This window comes from Microtus ochrogaster, linkage group LG5 (assembly GCF_000317375.1).
Source record: "Microtus ochrogaster isolate Prairie Vole_2 linkage group LG5, MicOch1.0, whole genome shotgun sequence".
NCBI lineage: Eukaryota > Metazoa > Chordata > Mammalia > Rodentia > Cricetidae > Microtus > Microtus ochrogaster.
This window is the reverse complement of record NC_022031.1, coordinates 39,318,084-39,342,498: the sequence shown is the minus strand read 5'-3', so window position 1 is coordinate 39,342,498 and position 24,415 is coordinate 39,318,084. Positions and strand designations below refer to the sequence as shown.

Here is a 24,415-nt window from a genome sequence, read left to right as displayed (position 1 = left end):
CCTGGAACTAGTTCTGTAGACCAGGCTGGTCTCGAACTCACAGAGATCCGCCTGCCTCTGCCTCCCGAGTGCTGGGATTAAAGGCGTGCGCCACCGTCGCCCGGCCATTGTCATCACTTTTGTCTTTATTTTTAAATGTGATGGGTGTGTGTGCACGCATGTGCAGGCTTGTGCATGTCACTTTAAGTGTGTAAAGGTCATAGGAAAACTGGGGTGTTGGTCCTCATCATCCACTTTATTTGCATTGAGATTTCTTGTTCACCACTCTGTATGCTCCTACATCTCAGCTTCCCTTTTAAGCTTCCCTCTTGCTGAGGGACAGCTTAGATTGGAGACACGTGCCTCTGTCCAGCTTTATGTGGGTTCTGCAGAGTCAAACTCTGGACCTCACTGTTAGCCACTGGTTTGATTTTGGATCTAGGGTCTAATGGCTGGAACTTGCAGCAGTCCTCCTCATCCTACCAAGCGCTGGGCCATTCGTGCCCTCTGCACCTGCTTCTTTTTATACTTTACCTAATTCTATTATGGTTTACTTTTGTTCCCAAAACCTAAACTAAATCTTGATTATTGAGAATGTAACCTGATTCTTCAGGGTGGTTTGTGTGTCTGTGTGTGTGCTCGTTTATCTGTTTACTACTTTGGGCCAGAGTTTTTTCTTTATTTTTTTAAAGATTTTATTTATTTATTATGTATACAACATTCCTTCCACCAGATCTCATTACAGATGGCTATGAGCCACCATGTGGTTGCTGGGAATTGAACTCAGGACCTCTGGAAGAGCAGTCAGTGCTCTTAACCTCTGAGCCATCTCTCCAGCCCCGAGTTTTTTCATTTTAAAATCATGTCCAAATTAATGGTGGTTTGTTTCATTGTAGGTTGTATTTTGTTTTTGTTTTAGGCAAGGTCTCACTAGCCTTGGTACTGTTCTGAGACTTATAAAAGACCAGGGTTGGCCTTGAATTCACACTTCCCAAGTTCTAGGATTAAAGATTTGAGATATCATGCCTGCCAGTTGTATTCTTTTTATCTCTAACAAAACCTGCTTTTAGGTGAGTTTAGTGATGGGTATCTATAATTCCGGAATTTAATAGATAGAAATAAGAGGATTCAAGGACTTCTCTACTTTACAGCAAGTTCTAAGCCACCTGGGCTATGCAAGACCTTTATAATATCAAAAATAAAAGGGGGGGGGGTTGGGGATTTAGCTCAGTTGTAGAGCACTTGCCTAGCAAGCGCAAGGCCCTGGGTTCGGTCCTCAGCTTCAGAAAAAAAAAAATAAAATAAAAGGGGGGAAAAAAAAGACTGAGACACTTGCCTTGGGGCCTTTCTAGTGTCCCTTCCAGCAGATTTCTGTGGTCTGGATGTGTCCGGAATATCTGCTGCTGATCTGGATGAGATTAAATTTAGTTTTTCACCCTCAGTTCCAAAGGCTTTTTCTATTTCCTGTGTTTCTGTGCGTGGATGTAGCTGTGCATGGATGCATTGGTAGCTGCCAAGACAGACCCAAATGATCGTCTTTATTTTGATCAAGAACCTGCTCCCCTGTTGGAGATAAGAAATTAATTATTGAGATTTTACAAATGTTTTGTTGTTGGTGGTCTCACTGCTTCTGTTAGCTTGCATAGCATTCCAGACTCTTCCTTTTATAGTCATCCAGAACCATGAGTTATATTTTTTAATTTTCACAGGGAGTTCACTGAGACTTTCTAAAATTTAATATACCAGAGTTTAGAAATGAATGTTTGAAAATAAGAGTGATAAATGCAGAAAACAATGAAGTCACTTGGTCAGTAGATTACAGACGCTGCAAAGCTATTTGGTTCTGGCTTCTGCCATTTCATTGACAGCACAGAAACCAAAGTGAACTTCTTGAGATTCTGTCTCTCTTAAGTACTTTCCATCTCTCTCAAAATGGTTCTGAGTTTTCAGTCTTTATATGACTAATTTGTGTTTTACATAATTAGGACACCTCTCACCATACATGGATGGAGGCAGGAAGAGAATGAGAGATTTTTTTGTTTTGCTTTGTTTTCTTCAAGACAGGGTTTCTTTGTATAGTCCTGACTGTCCTGAAACTCACAGAGATCCGCCTGCCCCTGCCTCACAAGTGCTGGGATTAAAGGTGCACCCTTTTATTTTTTATATTATAAAGGTCATGAGGAGGAGAGAATTTTAAAGGATAATGTTTGGCCAGCACAATGTAGGACAATCCAAGACTGTTCCCTGCTTCTCCTGCCTACTTTGTGTATACTGTTGCTCAGGGTGGAATGAGAAGCCTCTCTTGTCTATGCACTGATAGCTTATTCTGGTGATTGGAGCCAGCAAATAGTATTTGGTAGGTAGCTAGCTATGTTTCTGGCATTAGATCAGGATACAAGATAGATAAAAATTCCTGTTTTTTCATGATTTTACAGTGTAACTGGGGAAATGTCAGTTATATATTATATTACAATAAGATATAGTAAGAATTAGATAAAAGGAAAGGTGGGGCTAATTGTGTTGGCACAGCCTTTAGTCCCAGCACTCAGGAGGTAGAAGCAGGTGGATGGTCCTCTGAGTTCCAGTCCAGCCTGGTTTACATAACAAGTTTCAGACCAGCCAGGGCTACATAAATTTGGGACCCTGTCTTGATTTAAAAAAAAGTTGATCTTGGTAAGTGGAATGATATCCATTAAGAGGGTGATGATACAGGTGGCAGCTTTTATTATTTTAGTATTTTATTATTCTTTCCATTTATTTGGGGGAAGTGTCTGTAGTGAGGAGCAGTGGGCTGTGTTCCCACCCAGCTCCTGCACGGCTAGCTTTATACCTGAAATAACAACACACAAATTGTATTCTTTTAAACACTGCCTGGCCCATTAGTTCTAGCCTCTTATTGGCTAACTGTCATATCTTGATTAACCCATTTCTATTCATGTGTGTAGCACCACGAGGTGGTGATTTACCAGGAAGGACCTTAACCTGCGCCCATCTTGGAGAGGAGAGCTATGGTGTCTGCCTCACTTCCCTTCTTCCCAGCATTCTGTTCTGTCTTTCCTGCCTTCCTATGTTCTGACCTATCAGGTCAAGCAGTTTTCTTTATTAATTAACCAATGAAACAACAGATATATAGAAGACCCACCTACATCAGGTGTCACATGCCATAGCATTTGTGTGGAAGTCAGAAGACCACTTGGTGGGTTTGGTTCTCTCCTATCTTAACATGGGTTCCAGGTATCAGTCCTGTGAGGCAGGTGCCATTACATGTTCTGCCATCTTGCTGACTCTTGACTCTGGTCCTGCTTCACCTGGTCTCATCTCGTCTCATCTCATCTGGTTTTCTCCTACCTTACATGGTTGAGACAAAGATTCAGTTACCCAATGTTGTACGACAAAACTCTTTTTGGGAAGATGCACACACATCCTCTCAACCCAGATAGCTCATGACAGACCAAAGTATGGACACCACCAAAGTCCAACTTCGTGAAACAATGAGTTTTATTGGGGTTACTTACAGGAATATGAGAGGGCTTACTTACTGAAGCAGTAATGACTCAAAGACATCAGCTTCACAAAGGCCCACCTCAGCATGAGTGACTGCTCATACAGCAGGGAACTTGGTGTACCCTGCATAGCCTGCTGGCAGCTCAGGAGGATGTAAAGTGTCCTTTCCAGGTGGCTCAGTTGGTCTAAACCTCTTCCAGGCAGCTCAGTGGGTTTCTGTTTCTTCCAGTCAGCTGGTCTGGTCCAAGGGCCTTTGCAGCTCAGCTTCTTTCCATCTGAGGGGGACTCTCCTCTTTAGTTGTCTATGCTGGCATGAAGGAGCCTAGTGAATCTGGTCGGTTTCAGGGACTTCCTGAAGCTATTTTGAGTTGTTTACCTTCTTGTTTAAGGAGCTTCCCTGCAGGATAGAATGTTTCCAAGTACCCAGGAATAGAACTGTTATCTAGTACCCAGGCTGATCTAGAATTGATAATTCTCCTGCCTGTTTCCTAAATAACAAATTATAAGCTACATTTCCTATTCTTTTTCAGATTTTAAAAAGTTTATTAGTCACAGAAGGCATGCTAACACCTAAAAATCAGATTTTGCTATTTGCATTAGCCCCCAACTTTAGATCAGAAGTGAAATTGCTGTACTGGACTCACAGTTTTTGCCTGTTCACCTCAACTTTACTCAGAAGTCTGTGCTGCTTTGTAACAAACCTCATATCATGCATTGCTGTGTTGCATTGCTTCAGATGTGACAGTCATATAGCATTATTTTAACAATATAAAGTGTAATATGAAACTGTTACTGTTGTTGTATCTTCTTGATTTTGACACTACCTAAACAAGTGTCAGTTTGGGAATAAGGAGATATTTGCAGTGAGAACATACCTGACATAGGGAGTATGTCTGACTTAAGGATGAGAAAGAATATCAAACATTTTAGAGCTATCAAGTTAGCCTGATGAGTTTGTAATTGTCTTGCTCATGAGTGATGTTTAATAAATGTCATTGTTTTTAAAATCATGTTTGAGCAACCTAATGAATACTTTAAAATGACTTTTAAATGATTTTATTTTCTTCAAAGAAGTTTGAAAATAGAATTTTGGCAAAATAAGTATATATCATAAGCTTCGTGCATCAAAAAACGCCATACACTACTCCTGTTAGCTTTAGTTCCTGTGGATCTGACCCTGCCATGTCATTTCCTTTTTTTTTTCTAATCATTTATTTTTTGGAATTACTATTTAATTACATTACTTCCTACTTCCTTTTCCTCCCTCCAAACTCTTGAATACACCCCTCCTTGCTGTTTCTCAGATTCATGGCCTCTTTTTTTTCATTACTTATTGTTATATATACACACACACACTCCCTCCCTCCCTTCTTTCTCCCTCCTGGCCTCTCTTCATTAATTGTTACATACAAATACTCATGGCCTTTTTTTCATTAATTATTGTTTCATATACACACAGATACATATTCCTAAATACATAAATGCACCCTTCTCAGTCTGTGTAATGTTACTTGTATGCATGTTTTTGGGACTGACCATATTGGTATGGGAAAACCAATTGGTGTGCACTTCCCAGGGAAAGACTACTCCTCCCTGCTCTCAGGAGTCCATAGTTGCCTTTAATTTTTGGTTTTGGGTTGAGGCTTCCTGTGCTTTCTTCTGTCTGTGTTATGTTTATTGTCCTTGTATAACTTCTGACATTACTAAAAGACACACTTGCAGCAAGCTCCTTTATCCTTTGGGTCTTACAATCTTTCTGCCCATTCTTCCACAGTGATCCTTGAGCCTTAAGTACAGGAATTGTTTTGGAGATGTATCTGTTAGGACTGGGCTTCACAGCTCTCCATTTTGATTAGTTGTAGTTGTCTGTAATGGTCTATTGCAAAGAGAAGTTTCCTTGATGAGAGTGCAGCCCTCACTTATTTGTTGGTATAAGGATAAATGTTTAGAGTGTAGCTAGTGATTCTGCTGGGTTAATGGAGTAGCAATTGTAGGTTCTCCTCCAAGATCCATGATGTCACTTGCCCTGGGGAGTTGACTAGGTTTCTAGTGCCAGGCACCTTCTTGTTGAGCAGGTCCTAAGTCCAATTAGAGAGATGCTGGTTATTGCCAAAATATACATGCCACTACTGTGCCCTAGGTTTGTTGTGCCAGGGTGGTCGTTGTTGTGGATCTTAGGCGTCACAGCTGGGTAGAACTGTTGTTTGTCTCCCTCCTTTGGAAGCTTGCATGGTGCCTTCTGGTATCATGAAAGCTAGTCCCCTGGGAGCAGGTTTTCAGGTTAGTTCCTCTTGGGCCTCAGACCCTAGGTATGAATTGCATGGTATCTTTAGAAATAGGGACTTGCCTTCTGCCTCTGGGAGGTAGCTGAGGGCAATAGCAGTAGTCTGTAATATTTGGAGAGTCTCTTGATCAAAACTCAAAAGAGGGCTTCTCATGCCTGGAGTTGGGGTTTTTGTTAAATGGTCTTTGGCTTTTGGAGGGAACATTGTCAGCCCAGATGAGAAAATTTTTTTTTTTTATTTTTCAAGACAGGGTTTCTCTGTGGCTTTGGAGCCTGTCCTGGAACTAGCTCTTGTAGACCAGGCTGGTCTCGAACTCACAGAGATCCGCCTGCCTCTGCCTCCCGAGTGCTGGGATTAAAGGCGTGCCGGCGGGAAAATTTTATTTAAACTATATATGCATATTTATACACAGACTTGGCATGTCTTTTTTTAAAGGCAGATTGTTATAGTATGATTCATCATGACTTTTCCAAACATCCTTATTGTTATTTTAGCCTCCTTTCCTTTTGTATTTATTTCCCTTTCCCTTCCCTATTAGCGCCTATGTAACAACCTTTGTAGGCAGAGACTTGTCCTTTGTTCCCGGTCTCTCAGATCCAAATAATCACACAGAAACTATATTAATTTCAGCACTGCTTGGCCAATAGCTTAGGCATATTCCTGGCTCACTCTTACATCTTAAATTAACCCATTTCTATTAATCTGTGAATCGCCATGAGGCTGTGGCCTACTGGTAAGGGGTAAGGTTCTACTGGGGGCTGTTGTCTTTCTCTTCCACAGCTGCATGTCGTGTCCTTTACTCCTCCTACTTTGTCTCTCTGTCCCTGTTCTGATTTCATACTTGACTTTACTAAGCCATTGGCCAGAACAGCTTCTTTAGTAACCAATGGTAATAAAACATATTTATAGTATTCAGATGGGAATTCCACATCACATCTTAGTGTTTTTATTAAGTGCAACACATGGGAGGGCTTAGCTAGTCTCGCTAGGAGGTCACTGTGGGGAGCCTTCTCAGGTTGTAGTCTTGTAGGTGAAGGAAGCCACAGCTGATTTTTTTTTACACATGCTGGTCCTTCATTCCTAAACGATTGCACTTAGGCCAGAGGAAGGCTTTGCCATCCCTTTGTGCCTCACCTGGGGAAGGCTTTGTTATTCCCAAGATTCTGAGGCTTGGGAATCCTTGACATGTCTGTGCTCATGTCAATAATACACATTTACTCACAATTCCGTCTACGTTGACTTAGAACATCATCCCCTCCTTACACATTCTGCTTTCTGCATCATCTTGGCAGATAACATTTTTTTCATTGTGAATTAACAGAACCTCAGATATGTTTCTAATGTGGCGTTTAAGGTTAATAGTGAGAAACCCTATTTGGGCTAGATGGCATCTGAAGTGCACTCTAGGTGCGGCAGTTGTAAATGGAGCTGATGGCTCGGGACCACGAGGCCACCAGAAGACTGTAATATTAGTTAAGGAATACCAATTTCAACATAAGGGCTGCTTCTTAGGGATGTGTGTGGGGTCATTTATCTTGTGGTCCTTTGATTATACATTAAGAGAAAGTTCCATTAGCTTAAAATAAAAAATCAACTTGAAAAATATGAAGTGTTTATCTATTTAGAAAAGCAGTTAGGAGTAGTGTAGATCCCTTGTCTGAAATGAGAACTGAAAATGTTTCTGATTTAGAATATTTCACAGATTACCTCCTTGAACATAGTTACTCTGAAATCAGAAACACTATAAACTTTGTTTAAATTTTATTTTATTTAGAGTATGTGTGTGCACACGAAGGCACACTTGTATATCAGTTATCTTGACCCAGTAAGCCATCTTGCTTCCAGGCCCTCTAAGCTTGTTGTGAGTACCTCAAAAAGATTCTGGTTGGACATGGGGAGATGGCTCAGTGAGTGAAAAGCTGAAAACCTAAGTTCATTCCCAGGCCCATGTAAGATGCCTGGGGTAGTAGTACAGGTCTGCAATCCCCTCAACAGGAGAATGCCAGCATTTTTATGGGAGAGTTGTTCAAACCAGCTTGAAATAAAGTGGCAGGAAAGAGAGACCCTACTTTAAAAACAAAGTGGAATATAAAAACTGAATCCCAAAACTTGTTCTCAAGCTGCACATGTGTACCGCAGCATACGTGTACAGTCACGTGGGGGCACCTCCTCCCTCACCCAGTCACTCACATACATACCCTAATCACCAGTCACTTGCACTCATATGCACACCCAGTCACACATAAAATCACTCATACATATACACCAAACACTCACATACACACAATCTCACACACGTACCACTCACACACACACTAAAAAACTCTCTTATACACACACACAAATATCATCCCAAAATTTCTAATTTTAATGATATTTTAGATTTTTTAATTTAGAGATGCTAAATACAAATTGTAGAAATAAAATGCAAATTTTAAATCGTAAGAGAAATCGAAAGCCTTACTTATTCCTAACATGCTGTAAGGGTTTAAGAGGTGTGAAGGACTTGGGTAGGGTAACAAAATGAAGTACTGAAGTAGAGTTAATTATCGAATTATAGAAAATGAATGTTAAAGTTGCTTGGCAAGTAACAAACTTGGCTGAAGAACAAATTTTCGGCCCTAAGTTTTGCACAAGACACAGACATACAACAGAGTGGCACAAAACTGAAGATTAGAGATAAACAAGGAGTCAGAGATGGTGACACTTGTAATTCCAGCACTCAGGAGTCGAGGCAGGAAGACTGGGGACTGAGGAAGCAGCCTGTGAGGCATGAGACTGGCTCGCAAAGATAATACAACATGGGCGTGAATGCAAAGTAGAATCAACATTTTATTTATTTTGCACAGAGTCTCATGTAACACCGGTTAGTGGTCAATTCCTAAGCTTTCTACCTCAGTCTCTACAATGCAGGAATTAAAGATATGTCACCTGACCTGACATTTTTAGTAGAATTCAAATTGTAAATTATTAATCAAAAGAGTCAAGAGTTATGTGTAGTTAATATAGTATCATGAACTAAAGTATTTGATACTATGGTACATACATTTTGTTCATGGTTAGCGGCTTATAACTAACTCCCCAAGGCAGGTCAGAACATTCTGTCTGGAGCTGGCCATAAAGGAATTCTTTGACCTACTTTGTATGATACAAGTGGCAAGGGCCTTTATTCTCCAAATTCATGAGGAAGGGAATACTGAAGAATCTGGGGAAAGATTTCAATTAGTAATAATTCTTCAGACATACCTCATATTGCTGCTGCGCAAGTAAGGAGTCCTTAAGGATGGAAAGACATGGTTGCCCTTGCTTCAGTCATCCCTGTAAGAGTCCAGTGGCCAGCGCTGGAGTGTTTCCATATAGCACGTTCTCATAGAGGGCACACCCAGAGAGGGTACAGTAGTTCTGTGTCTCTTCCCTCAGCCCCAGCCTGCCAGACATCTCTTCATCATATTCTCTGTATGTGTTTTCCCGAGTTCTGTAATCTAATCAAGTAAATTTATCAAACCTGGGATGGGATTGTGGAAATCCTAGTGTATAGCTAGTTATTTAGAAGTACAGGTCACAAGTTGAGGCTTGTGTCAGCATTTGAAGTGTGAGAGGAGTGCACACCTGTCTCAAAACAAAACAAACAACCCCTCAAATGCTAAACAAACAATAACAAAATGTGTAAAGAAGGGTTCCAAGGTGGGGGCTGAGCCCTAAGACTGTGGGATCTACCACTATCTCCAGGTAGACAGACAGAACTGACGGACATCTAGTCAGTGCCAGGATGGATTCCACGTGAATGGGAGAATATCCATCAAAGGCTCCTGTGGCCTTCTTTATTTGTTGTTGGTATGGAAAAACCTTACCCTTTGTTGATTTTTGTGTTAGTGATAACAGAGAAAAATTTGTGTTTCTCCTTATTCAATTCCCAATATTTAAGCGAAAATCCATTAAGAGTAAGAAGAAAATTATAAAATCCCAGGTATGAGGTACCGATGCTGTGTGAGGACTACCACTCTAGGTCAGTGTGCTAACCAACAAGTGTTGTCTTTCTATGAAATAAAGGTTATTATCTTCTACCTTATGTGGCTAGGAAGTCTAGGATGCCTAAATGGTCTCCTCGGGGTTTCACAGTGTTAAACAGTGCTGTATTCTCATTAGGAATTCTAATTAAGGAAGACCTGCTTCTTCCGGGTTCATTCAGGTTGTTGGCAAAATTCATTTTCCTGTAGCTCTGTGAGTGAGGATCTGAGCTCTTGTGAGCCTGCAGCCAGTAATATAGGTTCTAGTGGCTGCCCACAGTCCTGTCAGGTGAGCCTTTCCATAGGCAGTTCACAGCATGTCTCTCTGCTTCAAGACCAGAAGGAGGCTCTCTAGACAGCACAAATGGAGTACTATATAATGAAGCATAATTGCAGGCATAATATCACTTCATTTTTGCCATGTTCTTCCAGCTAGAAGTCATTCACAGGCTTCTAGTGTACTCCAGTAGGAGTGACATTGAAGAGCAGTGACTCATTAGTGGTCACCTCGGTGTGTCCGTAATAGCGGGGGAAATAGGTAAAGAGAATCTGAATAATATAATTAACAGGCTGATTTATTAGTACCTGTAATGTTTAACATGTTTTAACAATTTTGGTAACAGCTTTATTGAGAGGTAATTTATATGACATAGAACACACATGATGGAGGTCAGAGAACACCTTGAGTCAGTTCTCCCCTTCTACCATGGAAGCACAGGAGTCACTCAGACTGCCAGCCCTTGTGGCAAGTCCTTTACCATACGTTTATCTTACTGGCCTGCTTTTAGGAGTTCCAGAAAGAATTGTGCTGCTATCTTCACCATTTAATTTTAGAACATCTCAAGCCCCATCCCTCCATACCCCCAACCCCAACCTGCACTCAGCAGTCAGCTGTTATTCATCCCCTCGGTTCCTAACAACCATTTGTCTTTCTGTATACAGCTCTCAAGACTTGGACATCAGTGCCTTGATGGCTCCTTGCAGAGAGAGTTCTGTGGATGGAACCCAGGGTTTTGTGCTGACACTCTACCTGAGCTACACTCTAGCCCTTTTTCAGTATTACATTGATTTTTTATATAGTATGTAACCTTTTGTGTCTGACTTCTCTCATTGGGTGATCATTTGAAGGTTTATACTATAGCATAAAGTAATACTTTATACAGTTTAATAGGTGAATAACATTTGATTGCATGGATATAACACATTTATCTGCTCATCAGGTGGTAGACATTAGAATTGTTTCCATTTTGTGATTATTATGAATAATGATCCTCTGAACATTTGCACGTATTTGCTTCTTGGCATATGTTGTAAAAGGGGTGGCGGCCGCTTCCCGCTGCCAGGCTCCCAGCAGCCTGGCTAGCTTATACCCTTAAATAACAACAGACAAATTATATTCATTTAAACACTGCCTGGTCCATTATTTCTAGCCTCATATTGGCTAATTCTCACATCTTAACTAGCCCATTTCTATAAATGTGTATTGCTACTTGACTGTGGCTTCCCAGCATGAGTCTAACCAACGTCCATCTTGTGCAGGAGAAGCATGCCTTCTTCCTCCCAGAATTCTGTTCTGTCTACTCCGCCTATCTAAGCTGCTGTCCTATCAAAAGGCCAAGGCAGTCTCTTTATTTAACCAATGAAAGTAACACATAGAAGACCCTCCTACACCATTTCCCCTTTTTCTGTTTAAACAAAAAAAGAAAAGCTTTAACTTTAACATAGTAAAATTACATATAACAAAACAGTTATCAAGCAAGAATTACAGTTATAATATTTATATCTGTTTTATCTTTTATCATAACAATGGAAAACTATAACCGTCTATCTATTCTTCAGTTCCATCAAGACTCCAGAAAGATTTATTATTATTATTATTATTATTATTATTATTATTATTATTATTATTATTATTACTTAAGACATCATAACAATGGAAAACTATAACTATCTATCTATTCTTCAACTCTGTCAAAGATTCCAGAAGGATATATTACTTAAGTAAATGAGAAGTAAGCAACTTCAAAAACTCTAGAAATGACAGAGACCTCTCACTGCCTGGACAGTCACCCAAAGTTCCTCTGTACCGTTGAAGCATCCATCTTTGGCCTTCAGGCCCATAGTATCCAGCAGACTTTTTCATGAAGCAGGAAATTTCAAAGACAGTTCAGTCACTTTCTTTTGTATCCCGCAGAATGTCTCGCAGACTCGTTTATGAATCAGGAACCCCAAAGGATCATCTTACCTTTAGGCAAGTTCAGCAGTCCTCTCTCTCTGGGCTCTTCATGTCCAGCTTATGCAACAGTCCAGACAAGAGCAGTTTCTTGCCCAAATGGCTAGCAAATGCCGTAAGGAGCCTCTTTGATGCCCATCTTCTTCTTGAAGTAGGTGGTGCTGCCAGGAGCAGACGTGTCTCATTGTCATGAAAACCCTAAATTATTAAAACATTTAAAATGCTATATTATTGTCTTTGAAAGATAGGAAGAATGCCTGTCTAACTGAAATATATCTCTATATATCTAAAAAATCTACTAACATGACTACAAGCTTGACTATTATCGATGATTATCCATTAACAACCTATATTTACTGATTATACATTACATTTTTAAATGAACTACACAATCACAATACCTTAATCATAATCAGAAATACATATAACAAAATTGACCTTGTATTTATATCAATAAATACCAATGTAAATTATTCATATCCATATCATATCCCCCTTTAAATGTAAAAGAACATTTGTAGACAGTATCTGGGAATATGGGCGCAGTTATTTCTCTCCAAACTTCTTCCTGCTGTATGGGGGACTCTGTTAATCGGGTCTTTCATGTTGTATCCTGTGTGCCAGGTTCATCTCAGTTGGCAGTTGAGTGAAGTTATTTTTTTTTTGTTTTGTTTTTTTGTTTTTCGAGGCAGGGTTTCTCTGTGGTTATTTTGGAGCCTGTCCTGGAACTAGCTCTTGTAGACCAGGCTGGTCTCGAACTCACAGAGATCCACCTGCCTCTGCCTCCCGAGTGCTGGGATTACAGGCGTGCGCCACCACCGCCCGGCTTGAAGTTATTTTTTGAGGGTGTTCACAGCAACCTTTCAGGAGGTCATGGTCTATCATACCATATTAGGATAGAAGCAATTCACAGGGTCTCATCCTCTGAGAAAACAAAAGAAGAACCTCTTTTCCAAAGCAGCATATCCTTAGATCCAAATTATGAAGTCAAGATAGCTTTTTAATACACATGTTGGATTAGCTTAGCAGACCACACAATGAAATGTCTTTCTGTATTTAGCTCCTTCACAGTCAAAAAATTGAAAAAAAAAGGGCTGGAGAGGTGGCTCAGTGGTTAAGAGCATTACCTGCTCTTCAAAGGTCCTGAGTTCAATTCCCAGCAACCACATGGTAGCTCACAATCATCTGTAATGAGGTCTGGTGCCCTCTTCTGGCCTGCAGACATACACACAGACAGAATATTGTATACATAATAAATAAATAAATATTTTTAAAAAATTGAAAGAAAATACAATAATATACAGAATCCAAACTCTGTGAATTTCCCATTTTTACATGGCTTATTTTTCTTTATTTCTTTTAATCTATAACTATCTGTACTCTGTCTCTTTAAAGACTTTACCCTTTTTAAGGCATTAACTTTATTCTCTATATTCTTTTTCTTCTCTCTCCTAAGCTTACGTACACCCATCCAATACTGTGACCCATTTAGAGGTCTTTTATGTCTGAATCTGTCCTATTGTGAATCTGTAGTTCTTTACTGTCTAGGAGCACTTCTTAAAATGCTAAGCACTTCTTAAAAACTTAAGTTGGGCCATGTAGAGGTAATGCCATACTGCCTGTTTCCTGCCCAGTCTAAACCTTAACTGCGCTGTTATTATGATAATTATGACAGTTTCTGCCTGAGATCAGCACAGTTCAGCATGGTGGAACTGCTCCTGCCTCAGAGCCATTTGGTGCCCCTGAGCTGCACACAATTCCAGGTACACAGCAAGTCCACATTGCCATCAAGCAAGCAAGCAAGCATTTTACTCACAAAACCCCATCCAAATTCTCTGTCTCCTGCAAGAGACAGAGGTCACACTAGGAGCATAGCCCAGAAAGCCAGCGTTTTAAAACTGCGTGACTTTTTTTTTTTTGTAAGGCTGCTGAGTCAGGAATTTTCTCTGTGGCACGCCACCCACAAAGAGCAAAAAGCTCTCTCTCTCTCTCTCTCTCTCTCTCTCTCTCTCTCTCTCTCTCTTTTCTCTCTCTCTCCTTTCTCTCTCTCTCTCTCTCTCTCTCTCTCTCTCTCTCTCTCTCTCTCTCTCTCTCTCTCTCTCTCTCTTTTCTCTCTCTCTCCTTTTTAAGCCCTTTCAGGTTTTATGTGGAATTAGTAGACCACGTTAGAGTGCCACTCTGTTGTTATTTTGGGGTGAAAGCTAGCCAGGTGGCCAGGAGCCGGGCAGCGGGAAGCGGCCTGCTGCTCCTCTTACTACAGTCATATGATAGATTTTTGTTTAACATTTTCAGGAACAGTTTTCAAAGGGGCCATACTTTTTACATTCCCATCAACAGTGTATGAGGGTACCCATATTACCATTTCCTTGCCACGTTTACATTGTTTTAAATTCTAGTCATTCTAGTGATTTTGAAGTAGCATCTCATTATAGTTTTATTGTATTGCCATAATGACCAATGACGCTGAGTGCTTTTCTGTTTGTTTTTTTTTTTTCCTGTCACTGTGCAAGCATACATTGACAAAAACAGCTTAAGGGAGAAGGGACTTGTCTGACAGTTGGAGGAGCAGCCTGTGATGTGAGAAGTCACAACTGCAGGAGCATGAGGCAGCTGGTCACATTGCACCCACAGTCAAGAAACAAAGCGGGATAAATGTACCTGCTCAGCTAATGTTTTACTTTGTGTATAGTCCAGGACTTTGGCCCAGGGAATAGTGCCACCCACAGTGGGCTTATCTTCCACCGTTATTAACCTAATCAAGATAATCCCCATAGAGGCTAGTCTCCCAAGTGCTTCTAAATCTTATCAAGTTGATTGTTTTGTGGATAGAGGCATGTGTGTGCTATGGCACACATATGGAAGTCAGAGGACAATTGACAGGAGTCAGTTCTTTCCTTCCACCATGTGGGTCCTTAGGACCAAACTCTGTCAGATTTGGCAGTTTATCTGTCAGATTATGCACTGAGCCATCTTGCCACCCCTACCTGTATTCTTTTTTTTTAAGATTTATTTATTTATTATGTATACAGTGTGCACACCAGAATCAGCTTCTTTATTAACCAATGGTAAAACATTTTTACAGCATACAGGAGGTCATCCTGTATCACATCATCTTTCATGGTCTACCTGGAATTTATTTGATGTTTAGCATTATGCAACTGGATGGGGGATTTTTTTGTTTGTTTTTTTGTTTTCTTTTGTTTTTGAGTTTTTCGAGACAGGGTTTCTCTGTACCTTTGGAGCCTGTCCTGGAACTAGCTCTGTAGACCAGGCTGGCCTCCAACTCACAAAGAACCGCATGCCTCTGTCTCCCGAGTGCTGGGATTAAAGGCATGCGCCACCACTGCCCAGCATGGGTGTGTTTTCTTACGTGGATTTTTACCTTGTTTTACTGTAAAATAGCTGAGGTAACTAGAAGTACGATATAGTGATATATATCAAAATTATTGTTGGCATTTTTATGCCTCCAAACTATTGTTTGTTATGTGATATACTTATTTTATTTTTGTAAGACACTATTGGAACAAGAAAGCAAGGGTATTGTCTTGCTGTGATAAAATGCCATGAACAAAAACACTTGAGGGAGGAAAAGGGTTGTCTACAGTTTGTAGTTCACCATCCAGTTCAAGATGGAAACGTGGAGACAAGAACTGAAGCAGGAACTAGCAAGTAACATGACCTGCTCAGCCTGCCTTTTTTTTTTTTTGGTTTTTCGAGACAGGGTTTCTCTGTAGCTTTGGTGCCTGTCCTGGAACTAGCTCTTGTAGACCAGGCTGGCCTCGAACTCCCAGAGATCCGCCTGCCTCTGCCTCCTGAATGCTGGGATTAAAGGCGTGCGCCACTACCGACCTGCTCAGCCTGCTTTCTTATAGTACCCAGGACCACCAGCCCAGGGGTGTTACTACCCACAGGGAGCTGGACCCTTCCACATCGTTCATCATGCAAGGAAAATGTACCATAGGCTCGTACGGAGGTGAATCTGGTGGTGTATTTTCCCAGTTGAAGTTCCCTCTCCAAAATGATGCTAGCTTGTGTCATGTTTTCATAAAACTAGCCACAACGCTTTTAATTTTTAGTCAAAATAAAACTCCATTGCTCAACAACAACAAAACCCCCCAATACTAGATTTCTGTAGGAACTTAAATTTTTTATTTACCCCATAAAAAGCTACACAGTTTTAAGCATTTTTTAAATTTAAGGTTTTGGTTTGTGCTGATTAGAATTCTGCTCAGCAGCACATCTGAGAAGAAGCTTGGAAAGGTCTATAGAATGTGGCATAGTTGGAAGCTGCAGGCTTTGTGAATACGGAGTGTGCATCACAAATGTCCTCAAAGTCACTCAGGGTTGGCAGCATTATGAAAATGTATCCATAGCAGGAACTACTGTCAGTTCTGTCGTAGCCTCGTCATCCATCTCCAGATTCAGTGAAGCCCTAATTAAAATCCTTGTTTTTCTTTCCCTTTCTTCTTCTTTCTTTAGAATTACTACTTTTTAAATTGAAACTCAAAAGGCAAAGTACTTTTGAAAGAAAAGATTACTTCCTTCAACAGATAAACAGTGGACACAATCCATGGGGGTGAGAACTGTTTTCTTTTTGAGACAGTGTCTTGTACATAATCCAGGCTAGACTGGAATTTTTTGGTTTTTTTTTTTTTAGGACAGGGTTTCTCTGTATAATAGTCCTGTCTGTCCTTAAACTCACTTTGTAGACCAGGCTGTCCTCTAACTCACAGAGATCCTCCTGCACCTGCCTCCTGAGTAATGGGATTAAAGGCGTGCGCCATCACTGCTCTGCTTGGACTGGAATTTTTAATCTTCTGCCTTATCCTCTCAAATGCTGGGATCAGAGGTATATGCCACCACACCTGGCTGGAAAAAGCCAAATTGACTACCACTTCATGAAATCAAATTCTAGGTCATATGTATATATAAACATAAAAAGGAAAAAAAAACAGATCTCTTTGAAAATACCTTAAAGATCTAAGTGCAAAGGAAGAGGTAGATACACAGTGTATGTGTGTTCGTGTGCACGCGTGGACATTTGGAGCTGCAGCTCAAAGCCTTCAGCATGCTGGACTCATGCTCTATCGCTGAGCTACACTTCCAGCCTGGAAGAGTTTTTAATAATGGAACACAGATGGACACCAAATTATTAGCTATAGTTAAAAACTTACAGGTGGCGAAAACTAATCTTGTGTTAGTTAAGTCCATGGGGGGGTAATTTTCCAGGAGTGTGGGGGGGGGCAGAGCCAAATCCTTGAGAAAATTAGGCTGGATTCAGAATTGGAGTGGCATGAATTTTTTCAGTTGCCATCAACTCTACAATCTTTTGTGGTTCTTATGATGGTGGCTGCCTACCAAGGTTTTTAATAACTCCTGTTACTCCTTTGCATTAGAATGTGGGGCACCTGGGCTGATCTCAGTAAACTACCAGACACATTTGAAGGCATTTCAGTATTTTTTCATTTGTTAGACCGTGATTTGATACACTTTTTAGAAAACAACTTAAATGTCTTGTATACTTTAAGAAGTTTGGTAGCCGGGCGGTTCACAATTTCCACCTGTCATGAAAACCAGTGAAGGGGGGAGCCTTGGAGTCAGAGTTCTCAAAAAGTTCTTGCCATAGCAACAACTTTGCCTTCAGACATTGCATATTCAAATTTAAAATGCTATCAGCTCACTACTATGTATTAATCACATTCCACGTGCGTGCCACATGGAGTTAGCTGATATGCTCTGGGCTGTGCAGTTGTAGAAACTTCCCACTACAGAAAGATTGTTTTGTTTTTGCTTTTGTTTTTATGTTTTGTTTTTAAATCAGCTCTGCCATTGTGCAAAAAGAAAGCAAATAAAGGCTTAGCAGGACTATTGTTGAACTACTACTCAGATATTTCAGCCCCACCACATTAAGGTTGTCAGGTGTCCCTCATGAAAAGCATTCCGCTTGCTATGTTTTTATCAGATTTGGGAGTTAAGGACACATTTAGAAGCTTTGTGGAGGGGCAGTGCCTCTAGTCGCCTTTAACCCCAGGAGAGGCAGCCAGAGCTTCACAGGGGCCTGCTAGCTCATTCCTGCTTCTCTGTGGTACAATTATTGCTAGAATTTTGACTCCGCAGTTGCTAAGCACCTGAAATTGTGTGCATTGGATTTAGGGTCACAATAGAACACAATAGGTGTTCAGTCTGCTACCGAGGACAAATATACACGGTTACCACATGGTGTTATTAACCAGCAATATAGAAGGTCCAAAAGACCTGGAAACATTTTAGTTTGTTTATATTACCCTACCGATGCCACTGAGACGCAGAAGAAAGGAGAAAGGTTTAAGCAGTCTAAGGAAGTAGAGTCTGGCTTGATTTCCTTTCTGTCTTCTTTCCCCTCCTCCTACCCCCACCTTTTCCATCCATCAATTTCAATTTCCATTCAACGAATTTCTATACAATAGTCCAGGAGGACCGCAACCTCTCAGAAGTCCTTTCTCAGCTTCCCAGTGTGTGAGACCGCCATGCCCTGTGGAGTCTGGGTTTTCTGCTCATTGCTCCTTTGTAGTTTCACTTTACCTTTTATATATCAACTTTTAAAGACTTCCAATTTGTATCTGCTCAAAAAGGCCACCGCTTTCATAATTTCCAATGACGTTCCGCAATCTTTTTCCTTGTATCTATAGGGTTTGTCATTCTCTTTTGGGTCTTGAATTCAATCATGAGCCAGATTATCAGATTCGTCCTGAGGATCGGACAAGTTAGATACAATCTGCTTGCTCTGTTGTGACACCCTGTGTCTACATCAATAAAAATTCCTATTTCTTCCGTAATACATATTGTGAGATTTACTGTTCCGCTGCTGAGTTGCTGTCTGGAGCAGGCGCTGGGAAGCGCTGCCCCACCTCTCCACTTTCCAGTGCTCGTCCAGGGCGGGGCTGCGCAGGAGCGCTGCGCACCGGCTCTGTTGCCGGAACTGGCCCGAGCGGCCTGGACGTGCAGCCCCGCCCCCGCGGGTGGAAACAAAGGGGGCTCGGCGCGGGGGAAGAGGCGGAGCTCTCTGGCTGTCCTGTGTTTGGCTGGCTAGGTCTGTGCGGGCGTGGGGAGGGGCAGGCGTCCGGAATCCAGAGGTGGGAGACCTAACGCCTGGGGTATCTCCTGCGCGCGCAGCGCTAGCTACTGCGCCGGCGCGGCCGGTGCCGGTCCGCGAGCGCCGAGGCGGGGTTCAGTGGGGCGGGGCGGGGGCCCCCCCCTCGTGCAGCTGGCGGGCGGGTCTCCGGAGGCCGGGGTGGTTGGGACGCTGGGCGGAGAGCATGGGGCTTCCGAGGCGCTAGCCGGCTGCTTTAGGGCTGGGCGTGGAGCCGTGGTTTCTTGGCGAGGCCCGTGTGATGGTGCCAGGAGGAAGGAAGCGCCGTGACAGCGCCTCAGTCGGAACCCAGGTTCCGGGGCCGAGGACGCCTGGGGACGGTGGCCCTGGCGAGCTGGCCGCGGGTGGGGCGAGCGGTCACAATAGGAGGCAGCGGCCCGGCCCGGAGCGGCGGGAGCAGCCCCTCAGGGCGGAGCCTCCCCTCGCAGGTATTGGCCGCGGAGGCCGTTGGCTTCCGCGTGAGGGCGGTACTGGCTGCGGGAAGTTGGGAGCCGGCGGGCCGCGCTTGGCGAACGTTTCCCCGGCAGCCCGGCGCTCTTTGTTCCCGCCGCGGCGGAGGACCGGCCCGCCCCTGCCTGGCCAAGACGCAGGTGAAATGATGTCACCTGGGAGAACGCAGAACCCGGTCGGAGGGGTCCTCTCTCGCGGCCTTCTGCCTCCGCGGGTTTCTGTGCGTTCTCCGTTTTTGTTCTCAGTGGATGGAAGTTTTTCATTTCAGGGCTGAAGAATGATGGAGGTTGGTTTTTGGAACGGGAGTGTTTCGGGTTGTTGAAGGCTGACCAAAGAGAACTTAAGTTATTTTCCTGTGATATGGCGTGGACAGCGCTTTTGTGTTGCTGAAATGGTGTGTGCTATTCAGTAAAGTTGAGCACGCTTGTTCTACCGAACATAAGAGTTGAATACTCAAATACAGTTATCGCTAGCATCGTATGAATTGCGATTAAGCGGTGAACATTGAAATGTATTTTGACGCTCGCACATAATACTTTCTTAGAATCTTTAAGCCTGCCGTTCTTCCTGTTTTCGCATAGTATTGTAGTAACATTTACCTACCAGTTTCTATAAAATAGCAAACAGCTTTGTAAGTAGACTTTTAAGAATTCCAATCACATTTGAATCATAGCAAGTCGAAATAAAGTAAAATTTTGTTCATTTGGGGTAATGCTGTCTAGTGGAGAAATCCAACTTATGAAAAAAAAGATCAAAACGTGTCAGATCTGGTGCAGAAATGTGAAATACTTAAAAGACAACAATTTTGACAATTCTATCACTGAATTGTACACTTGCTAAAGAATATCTCCTGGTTTATAAATGTACTACTATAATGTATTTTTCCTTTTGAAAACCTGCTCATCCTAAGCCTATTCATTTAGGCATCTACTTTAAAGTTGATTCTTCTATTTTTCGGTATGAATTACTCCTACAAGAACTGGAGAACTTAGAGGCTGCTTAGAACTTGTGGGCTTCATATCCTCTGTAGGTTAAGAAAGAATTGCAGTTAAATACCAGTGGTGTCTTAAAAGATAGTTGTACACTTGTTAAAATTTATGCTCATCTTGATTTTTTTAAAAAAATATTTTTTTAAAACTAATAAATGTATGTGGACAACCTACCCTAGTTTGTACTGTGCTTCTGCTCGGTGGGTTCCGGAAGTCGTTAGGTTTGGGTCTTGACAGCAGGCATCTTTACTTCTGCTCGGTGGATTCTGGAAGTGGATAGGTTTGGGCCTTGACAGCAGGCATTTTTACTTGCTGAGCCATTCCACCAGGCCCTATTCTAAACCACGTTGGCCAGTGTAAATCTGGGTAGGTACAAAGATTTCTTTACTTGAGAAGATTGAAACAAAGCTCTCCTAAGGGCCTTTGCAAGCATCCTAATGGGGAGCATAGATCTGTTGTCTCTCCCTCACCCTAAGCGCTGGGTAGGGCTTTTCATTACCTTGTGTTAGCATTGCCAGGCTGGCTGTGCTTGTATTTTTACTTAGGTTAAGTAAGGGAATGTGGGTAAGAAATCCTTAAAATAAAAATCTCAAAAATGGTTATACACCTGAGCAAGGTAGACACACGATTAGTCAAGATGTTTGTTGTTCCATCTGTTCTGCATTTTGTGCTGCCTTTAGTTTGGTTTGGCAGCACTGTTTTGTAATCCCTTTTATTGAGAAGGTAGTTCTTGATTTGTTTGGATTGTCACATGGTGTCTAGGGCTCCTTACACATTTTGTGCTTGTTTTCCAATTAAGTGCATGTATGAATATAGTTTGACTTCTACTTCACTTCATCCGTAGCTAGCTTTCATTTTCTCTGCAGGGAACACAAGTGTTGTAAGTGTTCATTTGTACCATAGAGTTCTGGTTCTATCCCATCTGTCAGTAGGTATTATATCTATTATGACATTGTCTAAAGAAAATAAATGAGTGAATTCTGTGTAGTAAATTAAAGAGGAATTTAAGCAGATGAAGTCCAGGGATGATACAGTTGGTCTCATTTTCTCCCAGCTGGGCTGTATGTGTTTCTCCTCTTTCTCCCTTACTGTTGTGCTATGGAACTCTGGACCTGGGAAAGGAAAGGGAGCAGTCTTCAGTTCTTTTTACCAGCCTTAGTTTTGAATGCTCCCCAAAAGATGTAGACCCACTTAAGTTTGTCTTAATTCGAGAATGGGGATAAGAGTTAACACATGGATTTCAGTGCTGAACAGTAGTGGTCACCCTCTCTGAAATGGGATATTACCAGTTTTTACCCCAATTAATGCCTGGTGACTTCAAAAAATGACTCACCAAAACATGCAGAGGTCAGAGGACAACCTTCGGTATTGATCCTTAACTTCCATCTTGAGACAGGGTCATTTGCACACTGCTTCGCACACCAGGCCACCTGGCTGAAGAGTGTCACAACTCTCCTGTCAGCTGCTCACTTCACCACAGCAGCATAAGGGTTACAGATGCACGCTGCTCTGCAAGGCTTTATGTGGGCTCTGGAATTGGAACTCAAGACCTCATGCTTGTGTGGCAAGCATATTACTCACTGAGCCATGTCCTTAGCACCCCAAGTTTTTTTTGTTTTTTTTTATATTTATTTATTTGTTATGTATACAATATTCTGTCTGTGTGTATGTCTGCAGGTCAGAAGAGGGCACCAGACCTCATTACAGATGGTTGTGAGCCACCATGTGGTTGCTGGGAATTGAACTCAGGACCTTTGAAAGAGCAGGCAGTGCTCTTAACCCCTGAGCCATCTCTCCAGCCCCCGTACCCCAAGTTTTTATTAGCCTATTTCATTCTAAACAAATTCATACCAAACTTGTGACAATTCAGAGAAGCTAATTTGATTAGTTTGGGAGATTATTCTCTCAGTCATATTCTGTGACACACACTTCTAGGTAATAGTGACACAGTGCTAAACACAATATATGTTTTCTAAACTAAAATTTATTTCAGATTTATGATGTTCCACGTATTTACCCATAATTTTTGTTTTGTTTTAATTCAACTTGTAAATTGAGACAAGGTCCCTACAGATCAAACTGGCTGTAGCTGGGGTTGTTTGCAGTTCTGATCCCCCAGAGCTCTGCAGTTAGTTATGTGCCATCATGTGATGTAACATTTTATATTTCTATAATTTAAACCCCCCTTGCTTCAAAGCACATATTTTAGTTTCAGTATTTCTTGGTTTTGGCTTTTTATTCCATAATTTATTGCATTTGTTTATTTATGCAATTAATATATACATCATTGAATATGCTGAAGTTTAATTGAAAGGATTTCAGAAAATCCAAGGAATAACAAGTGATTCAGGAAAGAAATTACAAAATACAAAGAAAGTACAAAAATATCATAAAGTTTTTGAAAATTACATTCATTTAACATGTATGTCTTACCTGTAATAGGATGCATATATGGATCCTAGGAACTAAACTCAGGTTTCAACAACCTAATTTGTTTTACACATTATTTAGTACTATCCTGAATCCGTGTAGTATATATCCTTAATCCCAATTCTTAAGAATCTGAGGCAAGATGATTGTGAGTTTAAGGCAATCCCTGTATTTAAAAAGAAAAAAAAAAGTCAGCCCAAAAGACTGTTGAATCTCTATTCATTTTATGAAAAACAAAACAAAACTAATGAAAGCTACCATTAGAAACAATTTTAGAAGAAATGGTATCTGTTAAGTGTGTTAATCTCCAAGACAAGGATTAAATTGTTGGTTATTGATGTAATAACTATCAAACAGAAGGGCCCCAGTAAACAAACTATCATAAACTTCTAGTGCATTGATGCTTACCACGTAAACATTAGTCTTCCTTCCTAGTTGTTCTGTTAGTCATGGAGTTAGTTATGTGTAAACAAACATTGAAAAAACAAGAAGGTTTGAGGTTGCAGATGTTCTCCCCTCTCCTGCACAGGGTCCTGTGCAGATGCATCCTGAACATTGTCACCAAATATCAATAATGCTCAACAGTTGCAGACCAGACACAGACAGAATTGTATCCATTTAGGACTATGGTACAACCTTAAGGTTAACCGAGGAAAAATCAGCGAAATTATGACTTTAACAGTTTTTATAAAGTAACAAGTTAATTTTTATATTGATTGTTTTGTTTTCCAAGACAGGGTTTCCCTAGAACTCACTTTATAGACTAGGCTGGCCTTGAACTCAGAGATCTGCCTGCCTTTGCCTCCCAAGTGCTGTGATTAAAGGTGTGAGCCACCACAATGTTGTTTTTAAAGTCAGATTACAAGATAGGCTAATGAATTAATAGATTATAAGGTTTGGTCTTTCTGAGGCGCATGGCTTTAATCAGTTCAGTTAAACCTACTGTACCGAGTATAAAGATCAGAGAGCCTGCCATAGTTTGCTTCCTATCGCTGTGATAAACACCGCTACCAAAAGAACTTGGGGAGCAAACGATTTATTTTGTGTTTATAATTTATAGTCCATCATGAAGGGAAGTTAGGCGAGGAATCTGGAGGCAGGAACTGCAGTAGAAGATGCAGAACACTGCCTACTGTGTGCCCAGTCTGCTCTCCAGTGCGGTCCAGGACCACAGTAGTCATTAGTCAGGAAAGTGCCTCACACAGTCCTTTAAAAAATAAATAAAAAAAAAAAAACCAAAACAAAAAAAAAAAAAAAAGTATATATTGATTTGTACTCCCACAAACACTGTAATAATTTTTATCATTTAAAATTCTTTTTTTTCAGCCGGGAGATGGTGGCGCACACCTTTAATCCCAGCACTCGGGAGGCAGAGGCAGACAGATCTCTGTGAGTTCGAGACCGGGCTG

The 24,415-nt window shown here is 41.4% G+C and overlaps 1 protein-coding gene across 1 annotated transcript in view; it reads left to right on the top strand.

The window, feature by feature from the left end:
- Rnf38 (ring finger protein 38) overlaps positions 1-24,415 on the top strand; it is a gene marked incomplete at its 5' end in the record, with an annotated part of 94,380 nt that overhangs the window by 37,287 nt on the left and 32,678 nt on the right. The gene's annotated exons all lie outside the window — the stretch shown is intronic.